Raw genomic sequence first — 19,753 nt, 5'->3', positions numbered from 1 at the left:
TCCACCCCTGTACCTTCTAACGATACTGGTCTTCCAGGTCTTATAATTTCCATAGCTCAGCAAGCCTACTGGTTCCAACTCCTGGGGAGCCCAGTAGGAGGGTTACTAGCTCCCTGGGAAAGGCCCTGCCAGAAAGGGCCTGAAAAGGAGGCATCTCTTTTGCACCTCTAAAATAAGGACCAGCCACTCTGCCTAAACTGCCCCCTAGAGGTGGTGTGAGGTGAGAGGAGACGATGCTTGAGAATAAAGCACTTTGCAAGCATGGGGTATTGATACTGCTGTACACAGTTACATCCAGTTAGATTCTTGGCTCAGTGCCCTCAGTCACTTGTTTAATTGTTTAGCGTTTATGTGAAATAGCACGTCAACTTGGGCCTCCTCAAACCACAACTCTTTTGCAGAAGTCCAGAGTTAAGCCAAAGATTTTTGCAGGTTTCCAGGGAGTAAGGGCAGTGCATCTCACAAACACTTCATTCTCCATGACATGATTTAGACAAGAAACTAGTTCTTAAAAAATATCCCGCTCAAAGGTGCATGAATGTGACACAGTTTGCCGAAGTTCTTTGGGGAGATGGATGGGTTTACACCACAGCAATGAAACACTTTTGAGTTGAATGTTAGGCATCCCTGTTCTTGCAATTTCCTGGCACAAAACCATCTCTGGGGTTGGGATCTGGACTCCACCCTGCTGTGAGGAATTTCACTGTCTAGACCTAGGCTTACTCTTAATTCTCCTGCTTTCTCTCCATCCAGTCCCCTTCCCTTGGCTTTATACTCCGCCCCTTCTTTTCCAGAGTGAGCAAATTCTCATCGTTTTCTTGTAGGTCCATTCAGCCAGTGGTTTCTGTCAGTCTCATCTTCTTCCCCAAGGTGCTTGTCAAAGTATTTTCCCCAAACAAGAATAGTTCTTGCCTTAAGAGGAACTCTGGGGCCAGCTGTTGAGATGACATTTTCACCTCATGACATTTACCATAACGGAATAAAAAAATATATATATATATTTTCAACAGCTTTGATGGGAACAGATTAGAGCTGAGAAAAATAACCTACATATTTTGTTAAAAACAAAATTAGAAAGAAAACTCATGAATGACATGGAGGGAAGGGAATAAAACTCTCCCAGAGACCCGAGCAGCCCTATCCAGTAGCTAAGACTAAAAGGGAAGCAAGTGTGCACTTCTCAGCTTAATACCCAATCCCTGAATCCCCCGCACCCCAGGGCCCAGTGGTACAGGGAGGCTTCCTGGGTTCTGAGCCCCTGCAGCAAAGGTTCTGGGAAAGAATCGAAGCCGGGGCCTCCTGGATGTCTGGGGACACGCCAGGGATGGGGGGATGGGGAAGCTGGAGTCCAGAGGCACAGAGTGAGGCCCATGGGGATGGCCCCTTCCGAGGCCAGCATCAGGACTGGGCTGCAAACCATGGCTCACTCTCCCACTGTGATGAGTGCCGGGCAAGCACAGAGTGGTTCCCAGTTCTCCTGGGCAGAACCCAGCACAGACCCTCTTCTGCCTCCCTGGAGCTGACTGGTTAGTTAGTCGTAACATTGTCACTGTCACCGTGTGACCACCTGGTGACCGGTGACTTCCCTTTCTCAGTACCTCCAGCAGGCGCCCCATCCAGGTTATTGCTGTGTGACTGATATGCAGAAGGTATATACAAGAAGTGTGGAAAGAAGGAAGGAAGAAGTGATCGGATCCATGGCTGGGGGTCCAGGGTCTGATTTCTGGCTTCTCCACTGACAGATGCTGAGGCCTCTTGCAAACCTGTAAACCTCTTTAGAATTCCACTTTTCTTAGACTGGCATGGGAAGAGAGGCCGATCTGGAAGGGAAGAGAAAAGGAGCTCATGAGCTCGGTGTGGAAGCTGAGAGAACAAGGAGCGTGGGTACCTGGTCAGAAGCTCCCAGGCCCGGCCCCACGCCATCAATGTCATCCTGTGCCAGGCTGGACTGCGTGCCCACACATGCTTGCACATCCGCCCCAAGTCCCCAAGAGAGCAGTTTCTCTTTCCTGCTAATTTTACTTGGAATAAGTGGAGACCCAGAAGGGTGAGTTGCCTGTCCGGGGCCACCCAGGCCTGTACTCCCTCTCGCTCCCAGCTGGGCCAGGTGCGGTGCAGCTGTTCACGTGTGCAGGATGTTGCAGAAACTACATGCAGGGCTGTGTGGGCCAATTTTAGAAGGCATTTAGAGCATAATCTCTGGGGCTCTGCAGTTCAATCAGGTGGAGCCTAAATGTAAAAGAATGAAAGCTTGGAATGTATTCACGATTTACCTAAATTCTGCCCAGTGTCTCATCCCTCATGCCCCCTCCTCCGCTCACTCCCCACTTGTGCCAGTTTTCTCCTGTGAGAGCATCTTGTGGTCACGCAAGCCTCTCACCTTGTCTCCCCCCGTCACACAGCCAGGGTCAGCGGGCCTGCTGTGCAAGAGAGCCCGAATCCAGGTTTGAGACTAAGCCAGTGAACAGCGATGGAGTGGATGGCCAGGTAAGTGCACATCTGGGACACCAGAGCCTCTGATGGATGGACACTAAACTCAGTAACTCTGTTATCTCCTCTCCCTTCAAGAGTACCAGCATTCCCATGGCTCTCCTGTGGCTTGGCATTGTGACACCTCCATGAAGGGCATTCCTTTTAATGGGATTTTGCCTCTCTGTGCCTCAGTCTCCTCTTGAAAAAGCAAGAGCAATTTTACTCCTGACCTCACAAGCTTTAGTGGGACCCACATGGGTGCATAGATAGGAAGATACTTCATAAATTGTCACCCCCTCCAACATGTTAGATACTCTGTTCCGGGAAAGGCAGCCCTAGCTTGCTTCCCCTTTCTGCTTACCACCTCCATTTAAAATAACTGTGGGTCCTGCACTGCACAAACTTACACACACGGCCCATATGCCCTTGCCCTTCCTCAGGCCCAACAAACCTGAAAACATGGCCATTTCTTGTCTGATGTCTGTGTTACATGATAGATAGGTTTTCTTCGTATTTCTTCCAAGGTTGTTTCTTCGTCAGCTATTACTAGACATTTCCAATAGTAGTAACTGGTCCATACTTTTTCCACTCCCACAAAAACCACCCAGAGCCTCTTGAGACTGGGTTTTCATTCCCTCCTTCCCCACTCATGATAGACATATATACCCTCAGACCTTTAGTCTGGAGCAAACGGAGCCTGCAGTGAGTCTATAGTGGGATCTTAGCCCAGGAAGGTTCCTGCTGTATGGCTGGAAGCCCTTCCTCCCTGAATTCTCAGGCAGCCAGTCCTGTGCATGTCCCTCTTCCTGGGTCCCAGGGCTCATTGCTTGCCAGCTCTTCTATTCCTCATCCCCACACACCCCAAGCTGAGGAACAAACTCAATGGGGGATGAGGTTGGATACAGTGATAATAAATTTGATTTTGAGAACTTTGAATTTGAGACAGCTAGAGGGCAGCTTTGTAATTAATGGAAGAGATCACAACTATGAATCTGGGAGTCTTCTGTATATTGTTAGTGTATTTGTTACTTGTATTGTCAAAAACCAGGAGAAACAGTGGCTTAAACAAGATGAAAGTTTGTTGTACTTAATATTAAAGGACGGGTGTGTTGATTCCATAGTGTCTTTGGGGAGCAAAGAACCCTTCTGTCTTCCTGCTTCACCATTTTAGTATGTGCTATCTTAGAATTGCCTCCTAGTCAAATATAGCTGCTAGAGTGCCAGTCATCGTCTTTGCATTCTAGGCAGGAAGTAGGAGAAAGGATGAAAGATAAAACCAGACAAAATGCCTACGACTGCAACTGTCTTATCTTTTTTTTTAAGTCCTACTCAGCAACTTTTGTTTACACATTACTGAATGACATTTGATCAAATGGGTACATGTAAGTGGAAGGGAGGCTGAGAAGTGTCATCATCTAGCCAGCAACTGCCACCAGCCACTGCACCATTTGGTTACCAAAAACACCTTTGTTCCTTTACAGAGAACACACTTGCCCCTCCCAAGGGGAACAACCCTGAAACCTCAACCAGCTTGAACTGCGGGATCTCTGGATGATGGGCAGTGCACGCACATCCCTAGTGTCTAGTGGTGCAAACACTAGAGGGCCACGTCCCCTCTGCACCTCCCCCCACCCCCATGTTCAGTGTGCAGTGGTGGAGTAGCAGCAGGAGAACCACTATAAACACTGTAGGAAGGAGAGAATGGGAGATGTGGCACAGTCACAGGCCTGACACGATGAGCGATCTTCCAGGACAGAGTTTCTGAAGACTCCTTACCTTCGTAGAGGTGTAGATTCCTGGGTTGTCTCATCTGTCAGCCCCCCGTTCTGTTCTCTGGGAGGATCTCCCTTAGTCATTGCCTCTTGTGTCCCCTGAGCCTCTATGGCTACGTACTCCATCTTTGTACACATTAGAAAAGGGCTTCCCTCTGGGTGTTTGCAGCCTCGCTGGTGTGTGACTTTGGCAACCTGGAGGTGCCTCTGGACTAATGAAGACATGAAGCCCTTCTCCAATGTGCATGTAGTCTCATGCTAGAGAGAGCAGCTCAGAGAAGGGAGTACAGGCTGAATTTCAGCTCCTCAACTGAGTTTCAGCTGGGCATTTTTTTTTTTTTAATTTTTTTTTTTCAACGTTTATTTATTTTTGGGACAGAGAGAGACAGAGCATGAACGGGGGAGGGGCAGAGAGAGAGGGAGACACAGAATCGGAAACAGGCTCCAGGCTCTGAGCCATCAGCCCAGAGCCTGACGCGGGGCTCGAACTCACGGACCGCGAGATCGTGACCTGGCTGAAGTCGGACGCTTAACCGACTGCGCCACCCAGGCGCCCCCAGCTGGGCATTTTTTTATGCAGTGCTCAACCTACACGTCTGTAGGTGTTATCTCTGGTGGGCCCTGGCTCTCCCATCAGGGGACTTCTTTGTTCTTAATTCTTGATGGACATACCTGAGGTCTATTCAGAGAGGATGCCCTTTCCGGACTGCACAGCCACATCAGCTCCCATGCTGGAGGTGTGGGTTTGGGGATGCTGGGATTACAGTAGGGGCTTAACAGTCATGGGTGCTGCTGGGCCCCAAGAAGAGTGTGTGGCAAGGATAGAAGAGAGTCTTGGATCCTGACAAGGTTGGTTAGGGAATGAGGAAGCTCTAAAGAACCCCAAGAAGGAAAGGAACCAGAAGCCAGTGGAGGGGAGGGAGATAGTAGCGCCGAAAGTGAGAGAAGAGATAGTCAAGGATGGGCAACTGTTACAAATAAGATGAAAGCAGAAATGGTCATAGGATCTGGCCTTTGACCTTCAGTTACACTTTGACCCCTCCTATAGAAATTACTTTACTCTACCTTATAGCCTTGTGCGGGTGTGTGTGTGTTTCCAGTTGTCCCGTAAGGAGACCATCCCTTTCACTTTTCTGTGACATGGGGCCCTGAGGAGCAGTCCCTCTTCTTTGTGTTTTCATCCTTCAGCTTCTGGCTTAGACTCTCTCCTTGCTTTCCTTCTATGGCTCCTTCTCAGTCTTGTCGGCTGGGTTCCCCTTCACTACTCTCCCCAGGGCTCTGACATTAGTCCACTTCCCTTTATTCCCATGTGTCCCCAATTGACAATGACAGTCACTTCTGAGGTTTCAGTTCCTGTGGTGATATTTCCAAATTTATCGGTGCCTCATGACTTGTCTCTTGAACAACAGACACATTTTGGACATACTTATTTGGATGGCCCGGTTGTATCCTAGATTCACTGTATTAGGACAAAAAAGCCCATAGAATTCAAGAAAACAAAATTATTTATTTATATAACTGGACTGTACAAGACATGTAAAATTCAAATTTCAGGCATGGCTCAATCCAGAATGTTAAGCTGTGTATTCTGGGTGCTCTTTCTGTTTCCTTTTCTCTATCTGTCTCTCTCAGTGTCTTTAACCTTGGCTGCAAGTCGCTGACAAGCTTTCTCTACACTATGGCAAGATGGTTCTAACAGCTTCCACTCACACGCTACCCAGTTAGCAACCCCAGGTGAATGAAGATTTTAAAAATAGATCTGGGAGAAAAGTGTCCAGGAAGGTCTTTGTTGGTCCACCTTGGAACATGTGCCTGCTATCGACCCATTTACTGTGGTTGGGATACATGGCGGACACAGCTGAGCCATGGGTGACTTCCTCCAGGCAGTGCTGAGTGGAAGGAACGAGGTCTTAGCTGCCCTATTTGTGTTCCTCCCCCCCTTCTCTCTGGACAAACAGAATCATTCATTATTTCTCTGTGTCCTTAAAGGCTCTTTTACGTCACTGTTCCTTTGCATGCAGTATTCTCTGTGCTTTAGTCCTGATTCTTTTTCTAGCCAATTCCTGCCTTCCTTGGGGCAGTCCCAGCTAAAGCTGTTGTGATGTCCTATTATAATTATTAGCTTCACTCTTCTACTCTAAATAGTGTCCTGGTTGAGATGATAAATTATATGGTCACCCTGTTCATGAACCCTGCCATGTCATCTGCTGCCACTGGTATGGACCTGACTTCTGCTAAAATGACAAGTGGGAGCCATAATACAAAATTAGACAATGCAGGGTAAGGAGCAGAGGCAGCCAGAAGCCATGGTCCTAGGGCAGGTGTGTCCTGTATGCAGCACAAATCTGTGCAGCCATCCTGGCACTTGCGTGTACCTAAGCGTGAAGCCTCAATGTCACCAGCCAGGCAGTGGCATTTGGAGGCTTGTTTTCCTAAATGAGACAGAGTTGCAGCCATTTTTCAGCTTTAAAAGACAAACTCCATTTTCTTTTTCCCAAGCCTCGTCTTCCAGGGCCTCAGCTGTCTGCTCCTCCCTGGGAGTAAAATGACTTCCACTCAGTGCTCAATCTTCAGCCTCTTAGTCTTTATTTTTATAATAGCACTTAGGTTGGAAACACTATTTGACTCCAAAAGAAGCATCCTTCTACAATTTCAGTTTTAGCATTTGTTGCTATGGGGGGCGGGACCCATGCCTTGCTGTCCTTGTGTGTCAGTCACCCACCCAGTGCCCAGCACAGAGTAGAAGGTTGACATGTGTGTATTGAATATGTGGACAGTGAGTCTGAATGAGATGGGCAAACCTGTCCTTGGCCTTGAGTGAATTTGCCAGACTGGAGTGGGCTTTGCTCTGCTCTTCCATGGTCTCTGGGTATAGGGTTCTCAGGAAATGGGTGGCCTGGGTTTGAGAGGTCTCTGACTTGGCAAGGATTTACCTCAGGCTTATTTCAGGAAGGTCGCCACCACTGCCAAGAAACCAAACTAATTGCTCAAGTGAGATCCTCCTGGGGAGAATCAATATTTACTAGCAGTTGCTTTAAAAAAGCACATGACATGATTTTCTCAGGTCCCCTGATGATAAAGAGGCAGATGCTATACAGAAAGCAACTTGAATGAGGGAAGGAAGGATTGAAGGATTCTGAGAGCTTATGGAATATCAGGATCCATTCAGTCTTGCATTTCACTCTATGTCATCTGTATTAGTCATGATTGTGTCAGAACAGAAGCCACTCTAGGTATTCCAAATAGGGAGAGGTTTCACACAGGGAATTAGCCATTTCTGGGGCTGCTGGAAGATGGAGTTTCTGTTTTCAGGAAACCATGAGTACAGCCCTCTCAGGGAAGCTGCCCCTGACCTCAGCTGTGTCTCCAAGGGGAATAATTCCCAGAAGGCTGCCAATGGTTGGTGATTCAGGCTTTCATTGTGGAAAAGGATGATTCTCGGGGTGATCCCCCAAACACTGCCTCCTGCCAAATGCCCCCGTTCCTGCAAATAATTGCCCCTGGGGAATATTGACTTCTCTGTCTCTTCAGTCTTCCAGAGCCCTTCAAGAGTTTCTCCATGGCAGAACTGACCCAGAACCACACTAGAAAGGCATTCTAGTGCTAGTTCTGAGAACCACACTAAGAAGAGATTCTAGCGCTAGTTCTGAGCATTTCCCCTGAGTGGCTGGGATCAGGATGCTGCTGAGGTGATTACAGACACTCCTGCCTACATATGTGTAGTTGGCATGGACCTGTAGCCATCCATTCATGCACTCATTCATGCAGGGGGTAATGAGGACCTGCCATTCGCCAGAATCTGCACTTAGGCTAGTCTTGCTTCTCTAAGAATTGTGAACTCAGGTCTGTGTCTCCTAATTTTTATTTTCTATCTCCCACAGTATGTTGCACAGTTTTGGGCACACAAGTTGATGTGCACAGATTGCCTATTAACTGACCTGAAACATGGCTAGCTTGCTATTTCCAGCAAAAGAGGGTGAAGTGAGAAACCTAATTTCCATAGGCAGATAAATATTTACGTATATATGTTGTGCATACCTTAGTAGTATAAAGGTACAACGTACTAATTAAAGACTTTGAAAAAACTAATTAAAAGTTTTAAAAATCGCTTCTAGTTTGAGACACCTGTGTGGTTCAGTCACTTAAGCGTCCTTTGGCTCGGGTCATGATTTCATTGTTCATGAGTTTGAGCCCTGCATCGTGTTCTGTACTGACAGTGTGGAGCCTCCTTGGAATTCTCTCTCTCCCTCTCTCTCTGGCCCTCACCTGCTTGTGCTCTCTGTAAATGAATAAATTAATAAATGAATGAATGAATGAATGAATGAATAAAATTAAAAATCACTTCTAGTTCATTACCATTTACCAAAATAACCATTTTCCAATTATTTTTGGCTCAGTCTTTAATTATTTTTTGTTTTTTTAGATAGTATTTTCATTACTTTATATCTTTTTAGTAATATGTTATGGGTATTTTATTATTATTTGTAAAATTTTAATAGCTGAGGAATAGTCCATTGAGTGGTTTCATTGTTATTCATTCAATCATTATCCTAATACTAAACATTTAGATTGTTTCCAATATTGGATAGTGTTTAAGCCTTCAATCTTCATTCTGTCAGTCTGGCTTTTCTTCTTAGGGATGTATAGTAGAAAAGTTTCTCCCTTTCTATGTAGGGAGAAACCCCATTTTCCCTACTGTATGTTTATCTTCTATGTTTATCCTCCTTTACTAGGTCACAAGCATACATTTATTTATTTATTTATTATTTATTTATTTATTTATGTTTTTATTTATTTATAATTTACATCCAAGTTAGCACATTGTGCAATGATGATTTCAAGGGTAAAATCCAGTGATTTATCCCCTATGTATAACACCCAGTTCTCATCCCAGCAAGTGTCCTCCTTAATGCCCATTGCCCATCTAGCTCATCCCCTGACTCACGACCCCTCCAGCAACCTTCAAGTTTTTTCTCTTTGTTTAAGAGTCTCTTATCTTTTGTCCCCTCCCTGTTTTTATATTATTTTTGCTTCCTTCCCTTATGTTCATCTGTTTTTTATCTTGAATTCCACATATGGGTGAAGACATATATTTGTCTTTCTATGACTAATTTTGCTTAGCATAATACCCTCTAGTTCCACCTACATAGTTGCAAATGGCAAGATTTCATTCTTTTTGATTGCCGAGTAATACTCCATTGTATATATGTACCACACCTTCTTTATCCATTCATCAGTCGATAGACATTTGGGCTCTTTCCATACTTTGGCTATTGTCGATAGTGCTGCTATAAACATGGGGGTGCATGTGTCCCTTCGAAACAGCACACCTGTAGCCCTTGGATAAATGCCTAGTAGTGCAACTGCTGGGTCGTAGGGTAGTTCTATTTTTAGTTTTTTGAGAAACCTCCATACTGTTTCCCAGAGTGGCTGCACCAGCTTGCGTTCCCACCAACAATGCAAAAGAGAACCTCTTTCTCCGCATGCTCGCCAACATCTGTTGTTGCCTGAGTTGTTAATGTTAGCCATTCTGACAGGTGTAAGGTGGTATCTCATTGTGGTTTTGATTTGTATTTCCCTGATGATGAGTGATGTTGAGCATTTTTTTCATGTGTCGGTTGGCCATCTAGATGTCTTCTTTGGAGAAGTGTCTATTCATGTCTTGTGCCCATCTCTTCACTGGATTCCTTGTTTTTTGGGTGTTGACTTTGATGAATTCTTTGTAGATTTTGGATACTAACCCTTTATCTGATATGTCATTTGCAAATCTTCTCCCATTCTGTCGGTTGCCTTTTAGTTTTGCCGATTGTTTCCTTCACTGTGCAGAAACTTTTTATTTTGATGAGTTCCCAGTAGTTCATTTTTGCTTTTGTTTCCCTTGCCTCTGGAGACGTGTTGAGTAAGAAATTGCTGTGGGCAATATCAAAGAGGTTTTTTGCCTGCTTTCTCCTCGAGGAATTTGATGGCTTCCTGTCCTACATTGAGATCTTTCATTGAGTTTATTTTTGTATATGGTGTAAGAAAGTGGTCCAGGTTCATTTTTCTGCATGTTGCTGTCCAGTTTTCCAACACCATTTGCTGAAGAGACTGTCTTTATTCCATTGGATATTCTTCCCTGCTTGTCAAAGATTAGTTGGCCATACATTGGTGGGTCCATTTCTGGGTTCCCTATTCTGTTCCATTGATCTGAGTGTCTGTTTTTGTGCCAGTACCATACTGTCTTGATGATTACAGCTTTGTAATATAGCTTGAAGCCCAGAATTGTGGTGCTTCCAGCTTTGGTTTTATTTTTCAGGATTGCTTTGGCTATTCAGGGCTTTTTCTGATTCCATACAATTTTCTAGGATTGTTTTTTCTAGCTCTGTGAAGAATGTTTTTGTTATTTTATAGGGATTTCATTGAATATGTAGATTGCTTTGGGTAGTATCGACATTTTAACAATATCTGTTCTTCTAATCCAGGAGCATGGAATATTTTTCCATTTTTTGTGTGTCTTCTTCAATTTCTTTCATAAGCTTTCTACAGTTTTCCATGTATAGATTTTTCACCTCTTTGGTTAGCTTTATTCCTAGGTATTTTATGGTTTTTGGAAGCATGCTTCACTTCTGACACTTCTGGTCACTAAACGCATGGGGGTCTTTCACTACAACAAGCAATTCTATTCAGCACCAGCTGAGTGCCCTAAAATTTAACTAAATTCTGACACTATCTTCCCAGAGATAGCATCAGTTCCCGCAGGTTAAGGGCTCAGTCCCACACGTTGTCCCCTTCCACCCCTCCCCCCCCCCCAACACAAACACTTCAGATGCCATTTGCAAACTCAGGTTATCACTTGTGCTTCTGACCAACCAACTATAGGTCGGATGTTCCAACAATTCTTCCCTGGGTTCAATTAATTTGCTAGATGGCTCTTAGAACTCAGGGAAACCTGTTTACCAGTTTATTAAAAGATATGGTAAAGGACACAGATAAACATCCAGATGGAAGACATGCATAGGGGATTGGGGATTGGGATGCATCATCTCCCAGTTTGGATGTGTTGCCAACCTGGAGGCTCTCCAAACCCTACACTATTGGAGTTTTATGGACGCTTCCTCACGTCGACATGATCAATTATGAGCTCTGTTTCTAGTCCCCTTTCTCTCTCTGGAGGATGAGAGTTGGGTCTGAAAATTCCAAACTTCTAACCATGGTCTGGTCTTTCTGGTGACCAGCCCCCATCTTGGAGCCATCTAGGAGCCCACCCAGAGTCGTCTCATCGAACAAGAGATGCTTCTGGTCCTCCTGTCACTTAGAAATTTACAAGGGTTTCAGGAGTTCTGTGCTGGGAACCAGGGGCAGAGACAAGCATACATATTTCTTATTATTTCACAAGATGTTTTGTGGCTCAGCTCAGGGGTTGAGATCCCCTCCACTTCTGCTTGTGCTGCTGCTTTCCTCCACTTGCACGACCTTTCTTCCCGCCTCAGGATGGTGTTCATACATTGCCCAGTTCAGAGTGCCTATTTTGCTTTTCCTTCTACTCACAGTACAAAACATGGCTCAGATGTTCCCTCTGTAAAGTCTCTGTGTGCTGCTCAGTGTCCTGGCCCTTATGGTAGGCCTTTCCCCACATTTCAGCTGTTGTCCTTGCCCTGACTGACTGTGAGCACCTCAAGGCACACACCAAGCCCCTCTCCTTGCCAATGCATCCCATAGTGAGGTGTCTGGCTCTCAGTCCATGCTCATGACTGTGTTGAATAAGGGAAAAAAAGTGCACCACCCAGAGCAAGCTCGCTGGACGCTGATGGTTTGGAGCTGGCAGAAAAAGCACAAACCACCCTTCCTCAATTGAAAAACAGGAAAAGGACTTGTGGAGGTTTCCTTTGTTGCCCAGAGAGCAGGATACACATTTTTAGCGCAGTGGGTTCCAAGCTGAAGGGTTTTACCTTATCAGGGATATCCATTCCTAGCATCTCTTTAAATGCTAATTAGAGTCTGCCCCCAGGGACATCTGGCAGATTCAGCTTCACCCTGAATATTTCTCAGCCCCTTTGTGCAGAGATGCAGGTATGGAGTGAGAGTGTTTGGAGTGAGAGTGTTACCTGGATGCCCTGAAGTCCTCCCATCTGCACTAAGAGTTGTCTCCCTTCAGTTCCCTCTACCCACCACCTTGCAGTGCTCGCTCTGGCCTTGGGAGAAGGCTGCTCCCGGTGAAGAAGCCCGGGTAGAAATCAAAGTGACTAGCATTGATGCTTTTGATCTCCACGACCACCTTTTTGGGTAGGTTTTCTCACCCCCATTTTAACATATATGGAAGCTGAGACCTAGAGAACTTTATTAACTTGCCCAAAGTCACAAAGCCTAAGTGGCAGAGGTGGGATTCAAACATGGGCCCGGTCCACATTGCATGGGGTCAACCAGATAAGAAAACCGACAACTGCCATTCATTAAGACTTTTGGGGCAGGTTCTGTTCTAAATACTGCTTTATACATATAAACCATTTACTTTATATGAACCCCCACAAACTTCCGTGGGACCTCTGTATCAGCCTCATGTTGCAGTGAGATGAAGAAACGACACAGGAGGTTAAGCAACAGGTGTAAGGTCACAATGCCACTAAATAGCTTCTGCTCCATGTCTGACCCTAAGTCCTGCCTCTCCTGTGTCTCTTCCTCCTCTGCCTGGTGTCTCTTCACTCAGTTAAAGGCTGAGCTATGTTTGGGTTGCCATGTAGTGTAGCTGAGTATTTGTCCCAGTAGAAATGACACAGGACGGCTTGCAGCCAGTGACCCAGGCCCCGCCAGGGGGTCTCTGTGGACACTGAGGCTCGCACTCGAGAAATCGTGGTCACTTGTCTCTGGTCTGAGGGACAGTGTTCACCTCCTTCCCACCTCTTAGTAGATCTGGAAGCTCTAGTTGAATAGAATTTTCCTTCATGTGGGCTGCATCTCCAATGTTCTGGTTTGAGAGCACATTGATAGTACTTTCCTGGACTACAGCAGTGCCTCCTAGCTGGCCTCCCAGAACCTCTCCTGCCACCCTCCAGCGCATTCACCACATGATAGCCAGAAGGATCATTAAACAACACAAAGCTGATTATGCCACTCCTTCCCGAAGACCCTTTCATGGCTTCTCTTTGTTCTTCAGATAATGACCAAAATCCTTAACTTGACCATTCCATGGCACTGCCTGTCTGCCCTCACTGTGCTTCACTGACCTTTCAGTTTTTTGGTTTGCTCCTTTTTCCCTCAGGACTTCCGTCTTGGTAGTCCTTTATTCTAAAATTGTCCCTATGCTATCCCATGCCCACTTCTCAGCTTCTAAATCTCGACCTAAATGTCCCTTCCTCAGAGGACCATCCCTAACTCCTGCACAGCTACAACACTTCCCCTAGTAGCTCCTTGCACTTGTCTTTCATGATGTTTACCTACATTTATCATCACGTCTTTATTAGTGTCAGCCATGTCTCAGGTTTGGTCTTTCATTGGCATGCATGCTCCCTCATGGGACAGGGGTCTCCTTTGTCCTGTACTTCCAGCATCATGCCACAGGGATAGAAGGCCTTTACTAGATATATAGTGAATAAAAGTTGGATGTTAAGGATTGGGATACTCATACTTTTGAAGTTGTCTCTTGCAGACACTTGAATTTCCCAAGCTTGATTTTGTAGAAGTTCTTTCTGAAAACTTTTCTGCATCCAAATGAAGTTGTCCTTATACTCTAAACATCAAAGGCTATTGGAAACACAACTGGAAAGAATTTCTGCTTGTAATTAAATTGTAGCTAATGAAATAAGTGACATGTTGATCTGTCTCACTGCTCACATATCTGGGACTGTGGGTTACATACTAATTTCTGTTCTAAATCAATTAAAGTCTTATGGAACAAAAAAACCTGCCCCCTTTGGGGAATCATGGAAGACAGTGGGGATCTTTCAAAGAGATTGGAAAGGACAGAAGGGAGGGAAACTGCGGGTCTCCTAGCTCTGCTTTCACCCAATTGTGGCCAGAGGAGAGGCAGATAAGTAAGATCTGGGTTTTGAAACCTTAATCAATTTGGATTGTAGAAAGGTGCCTCACAATCCACTGTAAATCTTCTTAACTCTTAGGAGGGGCAAATAACAGGAAAACGATAGAATTTCAGGGCTTTAGTCCAAACCCCGCCAGTGTCTCTGAGCTGTCCCTTGGTTCATACTGTGTCATTGTAATTTTCTTCGTCTCTAGCTACTGTATCAGGAAGGGAGAACTGTGTTTATGAGGAGGACATAGAGGCCCCAGAGCATCATCAGACACCTGGGAACAGCTTGACCACATGCAGAATGCTCTTACCCACTAAGGCAGAGTAGTGAAATCTATCTCAAGATTAATGAAAATTTTACATTCTTGCTAATTGCCATATCAGCCCTTCAAGAAATCAGTGTTCAGTGTATGCAGAAAACCCAGACACAGTGTTTGTCCTTGAGACCTGCACCTGGTGAAGAAAGTAGTAAGTGCTCTAGACATGGCATTATTATGGGTTTGGAGGTTCTTTAATAAAACATACCTCAAATGTATATGTGTGTCTTGTGATAGCTGGACTTTGTGAGGTCACATCCTGATAGGATTAGTCAATTTAATCGGTAGGAAAAGGTCTTGTGTGTAGAGAACTCTCTTTGAGGATATTCTCACTGTCAGTCTTTCATGGAAGAGGCAGGAAAGTAAAGAGCTTACACAGGAGGGATAGAGAATTCCTGTCTTTCTTGGGGCCTTTCTTTGTTCTACTTTTAAGTCCTTATGATGTCTAGACTCACCTGTGGGTACTTACCACGTGCCAGGCTTTGGGCTAAATTTCTTTGTATAGTACTTGCTTCAAAACTCTCAGCCCTAATGTGGAAGGAGTTATCTCCATTTTTACAGGAGGTATACTGAGACTCTAAAAGATTAAGAGTTTCATAGCTATAAGGGATGGTCATAGGATTCAAAACCAGGTCTTCTAAAACACATAGCACATAGCCTGCACTTTTATCCGTGGAGCTATTATGCATTCTGGGTAGTGGATTTGAAGCAGGGATGTGCTGGTAACTGTTTAACAACCAGCTCTCAGAAATAAAGAAGAATGTCCTGATGTTTGCTGATTTCTGTGGTGTAAATATTCCCACTATGGTCAAGTTCACGCTGCCAACATGAGGACACCTCACTGAACAGGAGCTGAAAAGAGATGCACACAGTGACCCAGCTCCAGCACACCTCTGGAATGAAGTCACCCACATTGTAGAAACAAGCTAGAAACTTCTATGGGGTGGAGCCTGCAAGCTCTGGAAAATAAAACTTGTTATTGAGCTGAGTAAAACCTTGAGAGCTACTTTATTTAATTATATATTGCTCTCTTCCTTCTTTGTTTCCTACAAGACTTTCCTAAAGCACTGAATGAATGCCTCTCCTGGCTCAGCTCCACCACTGGGTATTTAGGAAAGGGACGAAGACCTTTCTGGCTCACACCCACTAGTCTCAAGTGACCAGTCTCAAGTGGTGTGACACAGATGCTTGGTGAGATGTCCCCAAGGGCACAGGGAATCTTAGGGGTGTGGGGACTGTGGCTGCTCCTCCTGTCAGGACCATATTCTTCCATTTGATTATTTAAGAGAGATGGCAGTTTTTTCCCTAAAGAAGCTTTGAAAATGTTCTCTAACTAAAATCTACCTCCCTTTTTTTGCCCTCATGGTATGTAGTCATCTCTTGACCTTCAACCTCAAGGTCATCATCACCTTTATGTTTCCATTACTGTTAGCTTCCCTTAAATGTGTCTTGGCCTACCTGTACCAGAATCACCTTAGAATGCTTGATTGAAAATATAGATTCCAGATCCACAAATCTACTGCATTTAACCAGCGCTTTGGTCGATGGTCATCTTCAATGTTTGAGAGCCATTTCTCTAAATTATATTTTCTTTTTTTAAAAGTTTATTTTGAGAGAGAGAGAGAGAGAGCAAGCACAAACAGGGGAAGGGCAAAGAGAGAGTGAGAGAGAGAATATCAAGCATGGATCCAGCATAGAGCCTGAAGCAGGGCTTGAACTCACAAACCTGTGAGATCATGACCTGAACCAAAATCCAGAATCAGATGCTTAAGCGATTGAGCCACCCAGGTGCTCCTAAACTGTATTTTCTAAAATGTCTCCAGCAGAATTAGAAGCTGTGATACTGTGATTTGTAAGAAATATACATTTGGTCATTCAGATAACCAAAAAGTATGAAGAATATATATTTGGTCTTTACTCAGGGTTCCTGGTTCACAGCTTATAAAAACCTTGGAATTTCCTTAATGTTGGAGAGATAAAGGTACCTTTTGTTATGTTAATGAGGTGATTTCTGGGAAGCCCCTAAGAATGGGGGCTGGTCACCAATGGAACCAACCAATTTCCACCCTTTTGACCTCCAGGGAAGAGAGAGGAGCTGGAGTTTGAATCAGTCGCCAAGTGCCAGTGATTTAATCAATTATGCCCATGTATGAAGCCTCCATGTAACCAAACCCAGAAATGATGGGGATTGAAGAGCTTCCATTGATAGACATATTGAGATGTGGGGAGAGTGGTGTGCTTGGAGAGGGCATGGAAGCTCTGTGCTCTTTCCCCAGACCTTGTCCTGTGCATCTCTTCCATTTGACTGTTCTTGAGTTATATACTTTTATAATAAACTGGTAATCTAGAAAGTAAAATGTTTCTGAGTTCTGTGAGGCATTCTAGCAGATTAATGGAACTCAAGAAGAAGGTTGTGGGAACCTCCAATCTGTAGCCTGCTGGTCAGAAGTATAGGCAACAACCTGGACTTGCTATTGGCATCCTGAATTGAAGTGGGTTGTTGGAACCTCTAATTTGTAGCTGGTCAGTCAGAAACGCAGGTAACATTCTGGCTGGCACTTTGCATCTGAAGTTGAGATGAGGCAAGCCTATAGGACTGAGCCCTTACTCTGTGGAATCCAATGCTATCTTGGTGTAGATAGTGTCAGAATTGAGTTGAATTGTAGGACATCCAGCTTGTGTCCAGAACATTGATTGTCAGTGGTGTGGGGAACACACACCCCCTCATACACACGTTGAGATTGGGTCCAAGAGCCTATTTAGCAGAAATTGGACATTAATAAGCATTATGTTAAAAAAAAAAAAGGAACATGAAAGAGGCCTTTATGCCAAGGGTCAGCTAAGAGCTAAACATTAAGTAGTGGCCTGTTTCAATATGGTCCTTGAGCTAAGAATAGTTTTTACATTTTTAAAATACTGTATAAGAAATAAAGAAACTTGACCATAGGAAAACCTGGTACTTTTCATATGCTAATGTGTAGTGGGCTATACAGCATTTCTCAATCTTGTTTTCAAACAGAATTAACTTTCACCACCTTATTTTTTTATGGAGCACGTTGTGTGAAACTAGTGTTCTATGGAGTGTGTTCTGAGAAACACTGCTCTAAACAAATTAATTCCAATCCAGATTTGGCAGTCAGGGCCCCCTGAATGTTCCATTGTCATACCCTCCTTTATCTTAGTCAGGAATGCCATTCTGCTTGACTCCATGGTCAATCTATGCTCCCAGGCTTTCCATTCAAGGCTTCTGTCCTCTGTCATCTACTACCATCTCCCACATTAGTCACAGACTCATAGGACACTTGCCATTTCTTCTTTCTGAAGCTGTCCAAGGAAATGAAGGGTTGCAGAAAACGGTATTTTCTGCCTAATTGAGGGGTTACCATTTTGGGCATGAAAACATTATTTAACTTAATTCTTTTGGACAGGAAACTTTTGAACTATACCGAATAATTTGCTAATTGAAATAAGAACATTGAAGATAATTTTTGTGTGTGTGTGACATGGTATGAAGGGAAGACCATATGATGAAAAGTCACGTTTCCAGCTCACTTTTACCACTAATGAGATGGGAGGCCTGAGAAATTCACTCTTCCACTCTGGCCTCTGGTAAAATGAGTCTATTGGCCTAGATGTTCTCCAAGGTTCTTTAGAGCTCTAACATTGTGTGATGGAACTGCAGAGTTCCAGGAAAGGGAATGAAATGAGACAAGTCCACTCAAGCTTATATTGGATTTATATCTGGTGATTTCTCACTAGCCACACATCAGTTACAATACAGACTTTAAAAACATTCTAATTGACACTTAATGCCATTTGGTGAATAAAACTCAGATTTTTGCACAGCAAAAGATTAGGAATCAAAGACTATCTTAATACTGTTAAGTAGATTTTCTTCTTCATGAGTGAGTTTGGCAAGCCTTTGATCATGGACTTGGACAGAATGTTGGTATTTTTATGACTTTTAGAAAGCCCCAGCTGTCTGAGACTCTCTGTCCCTGAGGTCTCACAAATCTGATTTGATCACTCTTAATTTATTTCCCAGATAAAGCTATTGACTGTGGGAAAGTTGCTTTTCACTTTGCAGAAAGGTCATGAACCTCATTTTGTGAATTTCTGTTTGTTAGTTGGTGCCATTGGCATGCAAACCTCAGCTCAGCTCTCACTGTGCCTCTAAATCATTCTATAATCTCTGACTTTCCAACAGAGACTGCTCAGGGCAGTTCTGTTTTCTCCTTAATATTCAGCTCATTCATCCTTTTTCAGCCCAGCATGGGGCTATGCTTTGCTTCACCATGTCAAACTCCTAAAGCACCCAGTGGCTTTTCATTCATTCATTCATTCATTCATTCATTCATTCAACATTTCTTGAGTGTTTGATCTTTTTAAATCTGGCACAGTCCTTCCTGTTCAGGGTGCTCCTACTCTGATGGGAAATCAGAATAAATAAGTATACCAGTAACTGTGTATCTTACAAGTCTGAATACCAAAGGAGGAGCATTTACCTTGCTCAAATGGAAGAATCAGGAAAATTTCCCAGTGGCAGTGATCTGTGAGTTGTGTCTGAAAGGGTAAGTCAGAATTCAATAGGAAAGAGGTGACCAGCATTCCAGGTAGAAGGAACTATATGTGCAAAACCATCAAGGCCTGAAAAAGTATGGCATGATAAGAGAGAGAGAGACAGAAGGCCTAGAAAGGAGGATGTCTTAGGGCAGTTGAGAGAGGAGCTGGAAAAGCTGTTAGGGGCTCTATCATCTGAGAGGAAGAAGTGTGTTTCTTCTGTGCTCCTGGCTCCACTCCCTTTGACCTTCTCCAGGATCTTGCTCCAATAATGTCCCCTTTGAGCTCTTCCCTTCCTTTTTATCTTCTCTTTCAACCGACAGATAAGCTTACATCTTATCTTTCAACACACACACACACACACACACACACACACACACACACACACCTATTTCATTCCAGTCTTCTCTAAGCTTACACCTCATGGTTCTCAGTACCTTGTTTCTGAAGTTCTTGAAAGAGCAGTTTGTCTCACTTTCTTTACTTCTGTGTCTCTCATTCTCTCCATCCTATTGCAATCTGGCTTGAGAAAAAAATGAGAGGGGATATGTTTGGGTACAGTATCCAACTTTTAAACATTTAAATCTAAAATCTATGAGTCAACTTCTTTTGGTTGATCCACTGTAAATTTT

The 19,753-nt window shown here is 44.2% G+C and overlaps 1 long non-coding RNA gene across 1 annotated transcript; it reads right to left on the bottom strand.

Moving 5' to 3' along the window:
* Positions 1-293: 293 nt before the first annotated feature.
* On the bottom strand, positions 294-5,564 carry LOC115525366. Its single transcript, XR_003972355.1, has 2 exons — positions 5,310-5,564; positions 294-1,820 (listed from the first exon to the last, which is right to left on the bottom strand). It is a non-coding gene; the product is annotated as an uncharacterized LOC115525366 (long non-coding RNA).
* Between the last annotated feature and the right edge of the window lie 14,189 nt (positions 5,565-19,753).

Source organism: Lynx canadensis, chromosome D1 (genome assembly GCF_007474595.2).
Source record: "Lynx canadensis isolate LIC74 chromosome D1, mLynCan4.pri.v2, whole genome shotgun sequence".
Lineage (NCBI taxonomy): Eukaryota > Metazoa > Chordata > Mammalia > Carnivora > Felidae > Lynx > Lynx canadensis.
The sequence above is the reverse complement of the archived record's forward strand: the minus strand, read 5'-3'. Positions and strand labels throughout refer to the sequence as shown.